The 13,717-nt window shown below is 43.8% G+C and overlaps 1 long non-coding RNA gene across 1 annotated transcript in view; it reads right to left on the reverse strand.

The window, feature by feature from the left end:
* Positions 1-5,230: 5,230 nt before the first annotated feature.
* The window catches only part of LOC137985462 (uncharacterized), a 10,647-nt gene continuing 2,160 nt past the window's right edge, over positions 5,231-13,717 (reverse strand). Inside the window, exons 2-3 of the long non-coding RNA XR_011119307.1 lie at positions 5,748-5,818; positions 5,231-5,457 (exon numbers count right to left, since the gene is read on the reverse strand). This is a non-coding gene — a long non-coding RNA (uncharacterized lncRNA). The remainder of the gene's footprint in view (positions 5,458-5,747; positions 5,819-13,717) is intronic.

A 13,717-nucleotide genomic window follows, 5' to 3' on the forward strand; every position in this document is an offset into this window, starting at 1 on the left:
CATAGGCGTACGAGCCTCCCCAGCTACGGAAATTATTTAATTTTTCGGGCAAAACGCTCTTGATTCGGGCAACGACACTATGGGGAAAACATTAATAATGCTGTTGGCGTCATTTCCAAAAGTCGTAAATGAAGTTTCTAGTTAGTTACTTTTTAGATGATTAGATTACCCTAAAGTGGTTTCTTCCTTGATTTGGTGATTTGAATAATATCGTGTAAAATGTGAAGTGTATCGTTTCGCTGACATCTGCTGCAGCTCGCGCCTAATTTTCGTGCCAATTTCGCGGAGAGCGGGAAAACGCTTTGACGAGTTTACATGAAGGTCAGATTTAAGGTTTCTTCGCGAAAGTTCGTCGATTCTTTGTGGAGTCCGGGGACTTTATAGGTTTAAGAAAAAGTGAAAAACTTAGAAGGTCACTAAAGGTCAAGTGGCCGTCAAGGTCAGCAAGGCGAAAGGTAAATACTTCACAAATTCCTTTAACTAATTTGTTTATTCTATTCCGGCGATCGATTCTATCGGTAAATCTCGGTATTAAAGTATCACATAATGCGAGTTGATGGCACGGTTTGACTGCTGTCCATTTTTGCCGTCATTCCCGCATCGTCGTGCCCAGCGGAACGTTCGTTCAGCGGACTCCAGCGGTTGAAGACTTACCTTCGTAACACCTTGGGGCAGCATAGACTCAATAGCCTCGCTATCATCTGTATTGAGCGCGCCTATGGAAATCAAGACATTATCAACAGTATGGACAAGATGATTGACATTTTCGGAAAACGCCATGGAAAGAAGAACTTTTTCTTTTAATACGTTTTAGATTACATTGAGCCTGTTGATAGAATTGAGTATGCAAGCTCTCAATTAAACTGTTTTTCCAATGATAGCAGTTTCATTAGATGCGAAAATGGTGAACGTTTGCGATTGCATCTCGATATCAAACCTCACGCTTTCGGGCATTGCGTAAACTTTTTCGGGCAAGAAAGTCACCGCCCCCACTATCTCATGATTGTTTCTTGCTCGATTTTCCTGTAGGAAATTTAACAAATTGATGTCAGTTTTTCATGCGTCAGTCCTGTTATTGATTATGAATTTCGTCATAACATTGTCAAAGTAGCTGTGGATTCACGAGGCGATAGCCGAGTGGATCCGTAGATCTTAATTTTCAAGCAAACAAAAGAATACTAAGATCGTAGCCATTTTTAAATAAGCTGTATTACACACCATATCATTGTTTATATTCTAACGTCTCTGTAAACTCGTAGCAGGAGCCCATAGCCAAGAGCCTTCAGCTGCAAAACTATAGCTACAACTGTAGGTCTACGTAACGACATTTTCAAAGATCAAACTATTTTAAGACGAGATCTTAAAGGGCGTGTAAACCCAAAAATAATAATAATTCGTCACTTAGGGGCTGTTTACATGGAGGTAGGAAGATCCTAGCACTAGGAAGATCCTAGAAGGCGGAATAACTTTTTGTTTGGTTTACATGCAGAAATTTCTGTCTAGGTGGAAGTAGAGAATGAAAGCAAGATGGCGGGCGAGAACAAAAAACATGTAATTTGGGTCCTTCTTCTCTCCTTACTAGCTTTAATAACTTCCTTTTCATCTTCCTCCTGGCAATCTCTCAACTCATTCGAATGTATTTGACTCGCAGCGTTTTTGACATTGCTGTCGATCGATTGCTCGTTACTTTCCACTGTGTCTCTCGTTTGGGTGGTGTATCTTTGAAACAAAACTGGTCCTGAATATTGTCGGCGGTCATCAGAATCATTAGAACCGTCCTGTGGCAACGCCAGACGTACTTGTTGACCACCATGAACATGAACACACGGCTGCCGCTATGTTTGTTTTTTTGTCCCTAGTACCAGGAACTTCCGAGCGAAGGCAGTTTACGCGTTGCTAGGATCTTCCTAGCTTTGAGCTTAGGGAACACAGACTTTTTCTCTTTTTATTTCGTCCACATCCTTGGATAATTTTTTAGGGAGCTTAGGCATATGCGTTTTTGAGACGCGGACTGTAACCGGAAAAAAACATTTCGTGTGCCGGGACAGTGGTGTCTCCCAGATTTTTATACCAATCTCTGATGGAGAAAAGATATTTAGTAATGTAAATGAGGTTGTGTGAAGACGAGTTAGAAGGGAAAACAGCTCACTTCCGGTTGCCATCTGCGTCTCAAAAATACGCTTGCTTACGCTCCCTATTTATATTTTGGCGCGAATGACATCAATTGGTCTCTGTTGATGTACAAAGGTTTCTTTTTTTGCCGTTTTTACTGGCTTGCCAGTATGGCAAACCAGTTGAAATCTGTGTTTAGTTTCGTGTTTTTTTTTTATTTTTTTTTTCCGTGTCGGTAAAAGTCTTGCCTGTCACTCCCCTGCTAAGTAGTGGCTTTGTGCATAGAGTCTTGTCTGGTAATTTTGTTAGGTTTGAGGGGGCTGGGGGAATACGTAGATTTCCTTGGTGCACACAGATGAACGTTGAATTATTAAACCCGCAATGGCGTCGAAAGTCGTGGTAACGGGGATGGCGTTTTAGTGGAAAAAATATACCTTTATGAGATCAAGAATGGAACGTCAATTGGAATAACGAAACAGGCGGGGAAAATAAATATCTGGAATCTTAAAAGCGACGAGGGATGGTCTTCGAGAACAATTGCGGTCGGATATGAGAAAGTGTGTGTTGTTTCTACACTTATTTTATAAACTGTGCTGGTATGTAGAACACTGACAGTAAGTGGGAAATTGAGTATAGGTGTAAAAGGAATCGAATGTCTTGAATGTATCACAGTCTTTACCGAAGTGGCATCTCATTTGTCTGGCAATTGGCATTTAATTTGCAGTCAAGCTGTACAGTTTTCAGGTAAAAAAATAATTGAAAATGTGACAGTGAAGAATTATTGGAAAGAAAGGTTGTTGTCTATTTTGTGCTTTGGAAAAGGTTCTTTAGGAAAGAGTTCAATCTTGAACTGAAAAATATATTTATTTGCATATCGTATGGTTTGTGAGACGGATTGTTTCTTGTTTGCACGCACGGAATTGGAATAGAAAGGGTTTTTTTTGTCTCCAATAGCAAATATTTAGTTAGTTTCAATAAATTTCATGCTGGAAAAGGTTTTTGTGAGATGTTTCAACTGTTGTGATTCATTGTGCTGTGTAGTATTCGAGTTTAACTAATTTGCATAAGTGAGTTGAAATTTAATACGCATTAAATAAAGATGACAGGAATTTGTAGGCATGATCGTTCTGGCAAATGATTACAGCTGGCGATCGTTTTTAATTAAGGTCAGAAAAAGATTTCAGTATAGTCACTCTTGTGTAAAATGAAGTTATTGTTAACTTGAGAAAACAACAATAGGGTCGTTTATACGAGAGAAAATAAGCCGCGGCTTACTCTGGACGCGGCGTACATAATACGCGAAAGGAACTATTTATACGAGTATAAACTCCCAGGCCAGGATAAGCCGGGGCTTGAGAAAGCTGTGAACGTAGATTTTGCATCATTTATATGGGCTGTTCGCGTTTTATTTTCTCTCGTATAAACGGCCCTTATATTTCTTTAACTTTTTTAAAGAGAGAGATTTCGCGCAAATTTTATTTCAAGCTATTCAGTTGAAATATTATTTCTCGCCATTGGCTTCGTTTGCGTGATCATTTACCGGTGTTGACATTTAGGAGGTAGTTGTTTGGTTCTAAACGAGTAGGAATAAAACGATCAGGAATGAGCGAATTTTAGTGGGTGTGCGATAGCAACACGAGACAGGGGTCGAGAGATTCTAACGGTAGACAGTTACTAACTAACCCCTCCTGAAATAAAGGAAGGGAAGCAGATGTTGGTGGTTTGTGTGAATTTATAGCACTAAGTGGATAGAGGTCGTCATGTTTTGATTGGGCAGCTTCAGAGACGTCCTTCTGAGGAAACAAATTGTTAAAATAGCTAATTGTGATTGGAGAATTTCGATCCTAAGTATAATAAGTATAATAATGCCTTTTATTGACAGGCAAAACCATATGATTGAGCGTGATCATACCAAATATCATTTGTTTGCGCGATCAAGTTGTGGCGAAGCGTGTAGCCCATGACAGTATGTCGTTTGTGAGCATATTGCTTTTTGTTGTATTAAGCTTCTTCCTCGGAACGCTCAAACAACTCACTTATGCACACGCCGTTTGCGGTAGACCCACACTAAAAGATGCTGTTGAGCGATTGTTTTAGCCGGGGTTGGTCCGCAAACTGAAAGAAAGTTTATATGTTGAGAACAAATGTGTACTAAATGAACAAATATGTGAAAATCATGATATGAACTGAACTACAACCAAATGCCAAAGGAGAGAAGCACAGAACTGTGAAAGTTTCCTGAAGAAGAAAGTTCCTGATCTTAAAGTTGGTGCAAGCGGTATCGAGTCGCAGAGATGTACGCCTAGCCGGATGCCTTTAGTTAAATTTTCGATTTTGCAATTTACTTGAACGTAGCAAAAATCTCCCAAAATGTTTGTCGCTGATCGTAACTTTTTATATATTCACGGTTCAAAATTAATGTTGTTTTCATGTCGTAAATATTTTATTCTCGATCGACCGTACGGGAAACTTCCTTCTGCTCTTTCTGAAAACTGTGTATCAATATTTATTTGCTTTTTCATCAATATTTGTTTTGCATAAAGCAAGCTACCAGAATCTGTACCTTGCTGAGTTCGCATTTGTTAGCGTTAATAGTATTTTCGGTCAGATGTTTCTGTTTTTTATGAGGGGTTTATTGCTTTGGTCTCCCATCCCAACACTAACCCCGCGAAACAGGGCTTGACTTCAGTGAAGTTTAGTATTACAAAGTTTTCGGATGCTCATAGGGCACACTTGTGGTGAAAAGAAGTTGTGAGGGAACTTGAAAATTATCAACATGTCAGCCCAGAAGCCAATGTTTCTCGTTTCTCTTTTATTTGTTATTCTTCAGAGACTGGAATGCTGTATTTCAATACCACAGAATTCAGTGCCTTCTGATTTTCTGTAGCACGTACCACAGGCAAGCCAGTGTATGCTTCATAGAAGCATCTAGTCTTTATTTTAAGTGCGAATATGGAATGTGCCAGCCAATGCCCACAGTTCACGACAGCGCTTGTTGTAGAGAAATCGGGCAAATTTGGTAGAGGGCGGTAGACCTGAGGTGCAAATTCATTAGGGCAATCTATTTTATTCAATCTGAGCTGACACAATCAAGACCTTTCTTTATTGGCTTATTTATTTCTGAGAATACACAGGTTTGATTCGTTCAGTGATACTAAATGCTCTCTTTCTAGCTACAATAGATTAGCATCTTCATAGGTATGCTTATCGTCATGAAAACGATGCTTTGTTGTCTTGCCTCCCTCGTCATCTTGCGAAGTCTTGATAACAAGGATTTTGTCATTGTAGTTGCGTTTGTGCAAAACTGCTGTACCACGACGGCGGCGGCGGCGCCACCAGGCATCACTTCAAAACGGAGGAGAAAGAATTGTGTTAGTTAAAACCTCGAACTGAATTATCAAGTTTGCAAAACTAACTAATTCTCAGGTAAGCACACGGAGAATTTTATAAAACTATAACAACTTTGAATATGAATTTTGCATAGTCATGATATGTTTAGCGTGCCTCACCTTTAACAAGAACAAGAACAAGAACAACAACGCCACTTTTATTGTCCTCATAAACAGGTAAATAAATGTTAACAAATACATAACTTTCAAATTTGGGGTATACAGTACATGATCAGTGTACATTACCTTTCATTGATGAATGACAAAACCAGGAAGACAACAAGGAAGATTACCAGCGTCTGTTTCATGATAATAACCTATTTAGAAATATAAATAACCAGATAGGATGCGTTAGCGCAAAATTGGGTTTCAAAGTGTAAAGAGTTTAATAAAGAAAATTAAGCTTGCTACGAGATATGCAAATTGTGTCTTTTCATTGGCCGTTTTTATACTAAGACGCATATTGCGTCCGGACGACTTTGGGCAATTTATTTTATTATATGGCTACAATGACGGCTACAATAGTAGTTCCGTGAGGCTGTTAGAGCCGGGGAGTGGGTTGTGAGGCTAGGCTCTCACAACCTCTCGAAATGTTCCCAATTGCGTGCGACTCTAAGAGCCTCTGTCAGCAAGGTCCAACTTCTGGCCTCCGCGCGGCGGAACTGGCACCACCAACAGGAGAAAGGGCGAGGGCGAAGCCACTGGCGCCTTAAAACCAGTTGCCCAGGGTAGATGGGGCTCTTAGCATGTGAAGACTGCCCATCTAAGGGAAGGTAAACCCTGATTTCAAACTTCCGCTGCCTTGCGGCTATACCTGATCTCGGGAAGGCTTCAGGAGTAAACCTCGAGGACGAATCCGTAGTGGTGCGCCGAGGGTGGATGGCAAGTCGGCAGCTTCTGCAGAGGAACTAGCCCCAAGTTGTATTGGGTCTTCCTTTCCCTTGGACCCAGCCAGTTACACCGGGAGGGGGACACTGTCGTATGGGCGGCTCATCTTCCCGCCCAGGCTGCAAACTGGAGAGGGCACTCCAGCGGTGTCGCAAGACTCCAGCACAACACGGGACGAAAGCCCTCGCAGCTTTATTGGATGGCAAACTTTGACATTCCACCTCCCTTTCACAAATTAAACAACTATACTATAACCTGATCTATCCTTATATATATTATGCGATAACCTCCTGGGGTAGTGCATTTACTACCCAAATTTGAAAAATCCAAACAAAACAGATGCACCAGATACAGACAGAGTGCATTACCATTACTTAACTTACTGGATTTACTTACTGTTAAGAATATCTATAAACTAAAACTTCTGAACTTCACTCATCAATGGCATTTAAAAAAAAAAATACCAAATATAGTCAGCCAGCATTTTCGCCATGCAAGTAAAGTCCATATATATAATACGAGATATGTTTCAAAAAGTAACTTCTACAAACCACGTTTCTGGACTAACATAGGAAAGCAAACAACATCGACTATGGCGACTGAAATGTGGCAACAGCTCCCCACCCATGTTAAAAACTTCTCAACTTATAACTTTCCTAAAAAATTGAAAGAATACTGGTTGGCCGAACAATTAACGTAATAAAATTATTTTAATTATGCATGTGGCCATGCACTATTATGACTGCTTTTTTTTATTTTTTATTTTTTATTTTCTTGCCATCTATGTGTGTTTTGTATGTTGTACGATGTTGTGTATGTCTAGTTATTGTGATGTCCTGAGCATCCGAAACTACCTTCAAAGAGCTAGCTGCTAGCTCGAAAACCTTACGGTTATCTAGCTGCTAGGCATTTCCTTCTATGTAATAATATTTAGTTTAAATTGTAATTGAATATTCTATGTGTTAAGTTGGTAATTATTTAATAAGTTTTACAAACCATGTGATGGAAATGTGAAATAAAGTGTTTTGTTGTTTTTTCAGTTTGTACCGCCCGCCTCAAACTGGGCAGCCCCCAGCCAGTCAGGTGCCGCCCCGTCATTGCTTGCCTGCTCTACTGGGTGCATAGAGCTTAGGGGAACCTCCCAACAAGAGAGCAAGTACTTGTACCAAGCAGTCAAAAGCAAAAAAAACTACGAAGACTCCAGCTCTTCGAATCGACGTCGCCTGTTTCCAGGAAACTTGGCTGGCAGACAGTGGGTCACATAGGTTTTGTCGTGAGAAACTCACTGATTGCCACCACTGAAACCCCCTCTGGAGGGTCATCGAGAATTCTTGCCCTTCGCATGAAAACGTCGGCGGGCTTTGTGAACATCATATCCGCCTACGCCCCGACTCTGACCTCCACCTCAGAAGCCAAGGATCAATTATACGAGGTTCCGAAGGAAATACTATCCGGAATCCCAAGTTCCTAGGGCATATATTTGCTAGGCGATTTCAACGCTCGCGTTGGGACCGACTGGCAAGCATGGCCTACCTGCCTCGGCCACTTCGGTGTAGGCAGGATGAATGAGAACGGGCAGAGGTTGCTCGAACTCTGCTGTCACTACGGCCTCTGCATCACCAACAGCTACTTTAAGTGTAAGGAGCTGCACAAAGTGTCTTGGAGACACCCTTGGTGCCGCCACTCGAACCAGCTAGATCTCACCATCACTAGGAGAGCGGGCGTCAGCAGTGCTCTCCACACAAGAAGCTATGACAGCGCTGAGTGTGACACAGACCATTCGCTCGTTGCAAGCAAGGTCAGGCTGAAGATCCACCACGGCACGACCAAGGGTCGCACCCGTATCAACACCTATGGCACTTCCGACCCCGTTAAGGCCCAGAGCTTCGCTGTTAGGCTCAAGGAGACACTTGCTGAGCAACCAACAACCAGCAACCCGGACGCCAAAAGATCTCACCTCCGTGAAGCCATCTACGACTCAGGAATGGCTGCATTTGGCAAGAAAGAACGCATCAATGCTGACTGGTTCGAGGCTTGCTGGAAAGAATGCAGCCAGTCACGGAGGCCAAGAGGAAAGCGATGCTGGCTCACAAGCAGAACCCTTCCTCAAGCACACGCGACGCCCTTCAAGCAGCTAGGAGCAAGGCCCAGCAGACCGCCGCCACGGTGCCAACGACTACTGGCAGAACCTATGCGCCCTACGAGCGTCAAAACAGCCCCCGCTCAAATCAAAGACTCGCGATGTCATCACTTATCATAGCCTGCAGCTGCAGCGTTGGGTGGAGCATTATCTCGAGCTCTACTCAATCGTCGGCAGAACATCGTCACAGACACTGCCCTCATTGCCCTGCCTGGGATGCCAGTCATTCAGGAGCTTGACAACACGCCGACACTGGAAGAGCTCCGCATAGCCATCGACTGTCTCGCCAGTGGCAAGGCACCGGGGAAGGACGTTATCCCGCCGGAAGTTTTGAAGCATGGGAAGCAAACCATCCTGCAACCGCTTCATGAGCTCCTCTGCCTGTGCTGGGAGAGATGAGAGATGACAGACATGAGAGATGCCAACATAGTCACCCTGTACAAGAACAAGGGTGACCGTAGTGATTGCAACAACTATCGCGGCATCTCTCTTCAGAGCATCGTTGGCCAAAGTCTTCGCTCGGGTCACGTTGACCCGCCTGCAGAGCCTTGCTTCGCAAGTCAACCCCGAGTTACAGTGTGGCTTGACAACCGGGAGGTTCACAGTGGACATGTTCTTCTCCCTACGTCTGGTGCAGGAGAAGTGTCGAAAGCAGCAGCAGCTGTCCCACGCCTGCAAGGAGATCAGCCTCAGGAAGACCAACATCCTAGCGCAAGGTGCTGAGTACCGCCTCCGTCCCCCCCCCCCCCAATCATCACCATCGACAACACGGAGCTGGAGGTTGAGAACCGAACACCTTAACCTACTTGGGCTCCACCGTGTCAAGCTCAACTTCGCTTGATGCTGAGATCAGCCGCAGGATCGCCAAAGAAGCTGCTGTCATGGCCAAACTTAACAGGCGAGTGTGGGGGCAATGACCTGTTGAGCGAAAGGACCAAGATGTGCGTCTACCAAGCTTGTGTCCTGTCGACTCTCCTTTACCGAAGTGAGTCGTGGACGACCTATGCCAGACAAGGGCGGCGACTTAAGGTGGCTTACTACAGTTTTCCGAAGAAAAAGATCAAGGTTTTGAAATCTGTGAAATTAAAGGAACAGGAAGTCTCTTCTGAAGTGTTAGTCAATGCAATTGGTGTAAAATGTAATTTTACCGAACAGATAAATGCGAATCAGGGGAAAATGCTAAATATAGTGACCAAGCTCCTGCAGGGGGGACTGGGAACTAGACACCTCAAAGGTTTTTTTCTCGAAAACCAGCCGTATAACCCCACCTAAAAATTTCAGGATTTCCGAAAGCGAGAAAAAATAATTATGTAGAGAGATAAATAGTTAAATCTGCCAGACAGGTTTTTCACAAATGACAAAAACGTCAATTTTCGTCTATTTTAATAATAACTGAAAAACTGTCTGACAGGACTTTTTGAAAAAATGTTGACGGGTTTGTCTACATGTTGTTTACTAATTCGCAAAATTTTAACGCTGGTTGTTCGGCTAGGTTTTGAGAAAAAGGCCTTTGTAATGTCTAGTTTTCAGTCCCCCCTCTAGGAAGTCCGTCACTATATTAAGCGTTTTCCCCTGATTTGTATTTGTTTGTTACGTAAAATTACATTTTACATCAATTGCAGTGAACAACACTTCACAAGAGACATCATTTTGCTTTAATTTCACAGCTTTCAGAATATTGATATTTTTTCTTCGGATAACTGTAGTAAGCCACCTCAACGGGTTTCAACTTTGCTGCCTTTGGCGCCTGCTAAACATCAGGTGGCAGGACAGAGTCGCCAACACAGAGGTCCTTGAGCGCGCTGGCTCATTGAGCATGCCATCACTGCTCATTCAGGGACGCCTTCGATGGCTCGACCATGCACATCGCATGGTGCCTGACCGCCTGCCAAGAGAAATCCTTTTTGGAGAACTGCGGGAGGGCGTCCGTAACGTGGGTCGACCGCAGCTGCGCTACAACGACGTCATTAATGGACATACGTGGATGGGGGATATCGCCAAACACCGAGATACGTGGCGGCAAAGTGTCAAAGCCGGGGTTTCAAAGACGGAAGCGAACACTAGAGTCCTAGCTACATGCAAGGGAACGACGAGGAAAGAACGCACAGGCTCTGCGCTCGATTCCACAAGGCACGTCTGCGCCACTTGCAACAGAGACTGCCACTCCAGGATCGGGCTACACAGTCATACAAGATCCTGCCCAAATACCCAGCGCTAACCAGAGCCTCTTCGAGAGGAGGATGCCACTAAAATAGTACGCACGATTTTCTTGTAATGACCGGGCATTACGAAAATGTTTCTCGGCTCGACCACTCTTTTGAGTCCAGACTAAAACCTACGAGCGCGTGGGCGAAAACAACAAAAAATATGGACAGAGTACAACTAAATTTTCAATAACTGAAAGAAAAACTAGCATACAGATACTTCTTTAATATTAGTGACGAAGAGAGCCATAGCGAGAGCAAGTTTTCATATCCAAAGGACGAGGAACTGGCCAAAACTGAGCAAAAAAAGGCATATAATAAATAACTTATTAATCTCGTCATTTCGGTCATTGAATGTGAGAATGTTATAAACACATGAGAAATGAAATGATGGTAGAACCAACTGGGAACTCGGAAAAATCCGAGCCCCAGATGGGATTCGAACCCACGACCCTCCGTGATCTAGTCGGATGCTCTAACCACTGAGCTACTGGAGACTCTATGGTGAGCAAGGGTGAAATGTGGGTATTGACTCGAGCTGCATCACGCAGCTACAGAGTCAAATGACTGACAGCATAGCTCATAACTGCATCGCGCAGTCACCTTAAAGCATATCTGAGATGCGGCCAACCAACCACCCGAGTGAGCGAATGTGAGAATGTTATAAACACATGAGCTACTTCTCTGTAGCTGCGTGATGCAGCTCGAGTCAATACCCACATTTCACCCTTGCTCACCATAGAGTCTCCAGTAGCTCAGTGGTTAGAGCATCCGACTAGATCACAGAGGGTCGTGGGTTCGAATCCCATCTGGGGCTCGGATTTTTCCGAGTTCCCAGTTGGTTCTACCATCATTTCATTTCTCATGTGTTTATAACATTCTCACATTCGCTCACTCGGGTGGTTGGTTGGCCGCATCTCAGATATGCTTTAAGGTGACTGCGCGATGCAGTTATGAGCTATGCTGTCAGTCATTTGACTCTGTAGCTGCGTGATGCAGCTCGAGTCAATACCCACATTTCACCCTTGCTCACCATAGAGTCTCCAGTAGCTCAGTGGTTAGAGCATCCGACTAGATCACGGAGGGTCGTGGGTTCGAATCCCATCTGGGGCTCGGATTTTTCCGAGTTCCCAGTTGGTTCTACCATCATTTCATTTCTCATGTGTTTATAACATTCTCACATTCGCTCACTCGGGTGGTTGGTTGGCCGCATCTCAGATATGCTTTAAGGTGACTGCGCGATGCAGTTATGAGCTATGCTGTCAGTCATTTGACTCTGTAGCTGCGTGATGCAGCTCGAGTCAATACCCACATTTCACCCTTGCTCACCATAGAGTCTCTAGTAGCTCAGTGGTTAGAGCATCCGACTAGATCACGGAGGGTCGTGGGTTCGAGTCCCATCTGGGGCTCGGATTTTTCCGAGTTCCCAGTTGGTTCTACCATCATTTCATTTCTCATGTGTTTATAACATTCTCACATTCGCTCACTCGGGTGGTTGGTTGGCCGCATCTCAGATATGCTTTAAGGTGACTGCGCGATGCAGTTATGAGCTATGCTGTCAGTCATTTGACTCTGTAGCTGCGTGATGCAGCTCGAGTCAATACCCACATTTCACCCTTGCTCACCATAGAGTCTCCAGTAGCTCAGTGGTTAGAGCATCCGACTAGATCACGGAGGGTCGTGGGTTCGAATCCCATCTGGGGCTCGGATTTTTCCGAGTTCCCAGTTGGTTCTACCATCATTTCATTTCGGTCATTACAAGGAAATCCCAGACCTCGACCAGAATGTATTGACCGGCGATAGCGAGGTCAATACATCAAGCCCTCTGTTTGAGATTTCCCTGTAATGACCTCACTCTCGGTTAATAAGTGGTCTTTAATGCGTGTGTAATCAACAAGGACATCTATCGTGAACTAAAAACGCTGGAATCCTGGCACACTGCCAAAAACGGTGGACGCGGACAATAACTCAAAACCGTGCTGAAGTCGTAAGCGCAGTCATAAGCACATGTGACTTAGTGAAAACTACCGTTCGATTCCGCTTACGGTTCCGTCGCTTAAGATGCAGTGAAAAATAGATTGTCGAAGACGGAAGAAGAAGCGGAAGAACAAGCCAATCACAATGCAGAGAAGTGGGCACGGCCAAGGTAGAAATTTTGGCGCAAAAACAGTAGAAATAAAAACTTGGTGAACGTAGAGTAGACTTTCCTTTGGCTTCTTCTTCTCCTTATTTTGAAAGACTTACTGGTTTAGTTGTGTATACGGTACTGATTTGAGAGAGGATTTTTTCTGGATCCTCGACGCCGCGAAAGTGTCGGAGCGGACACAAAAAAAAAAAAACCTTAAATCAGTCCCGTACTGATGATATACGACTGGTTTCTTTCATCACATATTCCTGATTTAAGGCCAGCTTGTTTGGCCACCTCCAGCCAAGCATTCTTTTTTATGTTCTTTTTCTTATTATTTTTCTTTTTACAAATTTTGCAAGACTTGTCGCATAACACGGGAAAGAGTCTTACAGTCTCCACAACCTTGTCGTCCATGCCTGCAATGTTTGTTTATCGCAGCAGTTAGTAAGCGAAGAGCTTGGGCTTGTATGTTGTGATTGGCTTGTTTTTTTGCTTCTCTTTCCGACTCCGACAATCTTGTTTTCACTGAATCGTAAGCGACGGAGTCGTAAACGGAATCGGATGAAAATGGAACAGTTCTGATTGTTCCGACTCCGATTTTCGGTTTTCACTAGATCGTAAGGACGCTTACGACTCCTCCTCCAATTCCATCGCTAGCGAAAACCATCTTTTGGTCGCCTTCGAACGCCCCCTGCAAATAAAAGAGTGATCTAGTCCCTGGCATGGCCCGAGGCACGGCGAAAAGCCATTGCACTCAAAAACAAACTAAAGAAAAGGTTCAGGCGTAAGGCGAAAAATGAATATTTTATAAGAAAGTCAATGAAGCCTGACAATGAACGCAAATTCTGGGTCCCAT

The sequence above is a fragment of the Montipora foliosa genome, chromosome 1 (genome assembly GCF_036669935.1).
Source record: "Montipora foliosa isolate CH-2021 chromosome 1, ASM3666993v2, whole genome shotgun sequence".
Classification (NCBI taxonomy): Eukaryota; Metazoa; Cnidaria; class Anthozoa; order Scleractinia; family Acroporidae; genus Montipora; species Montipora foliosa.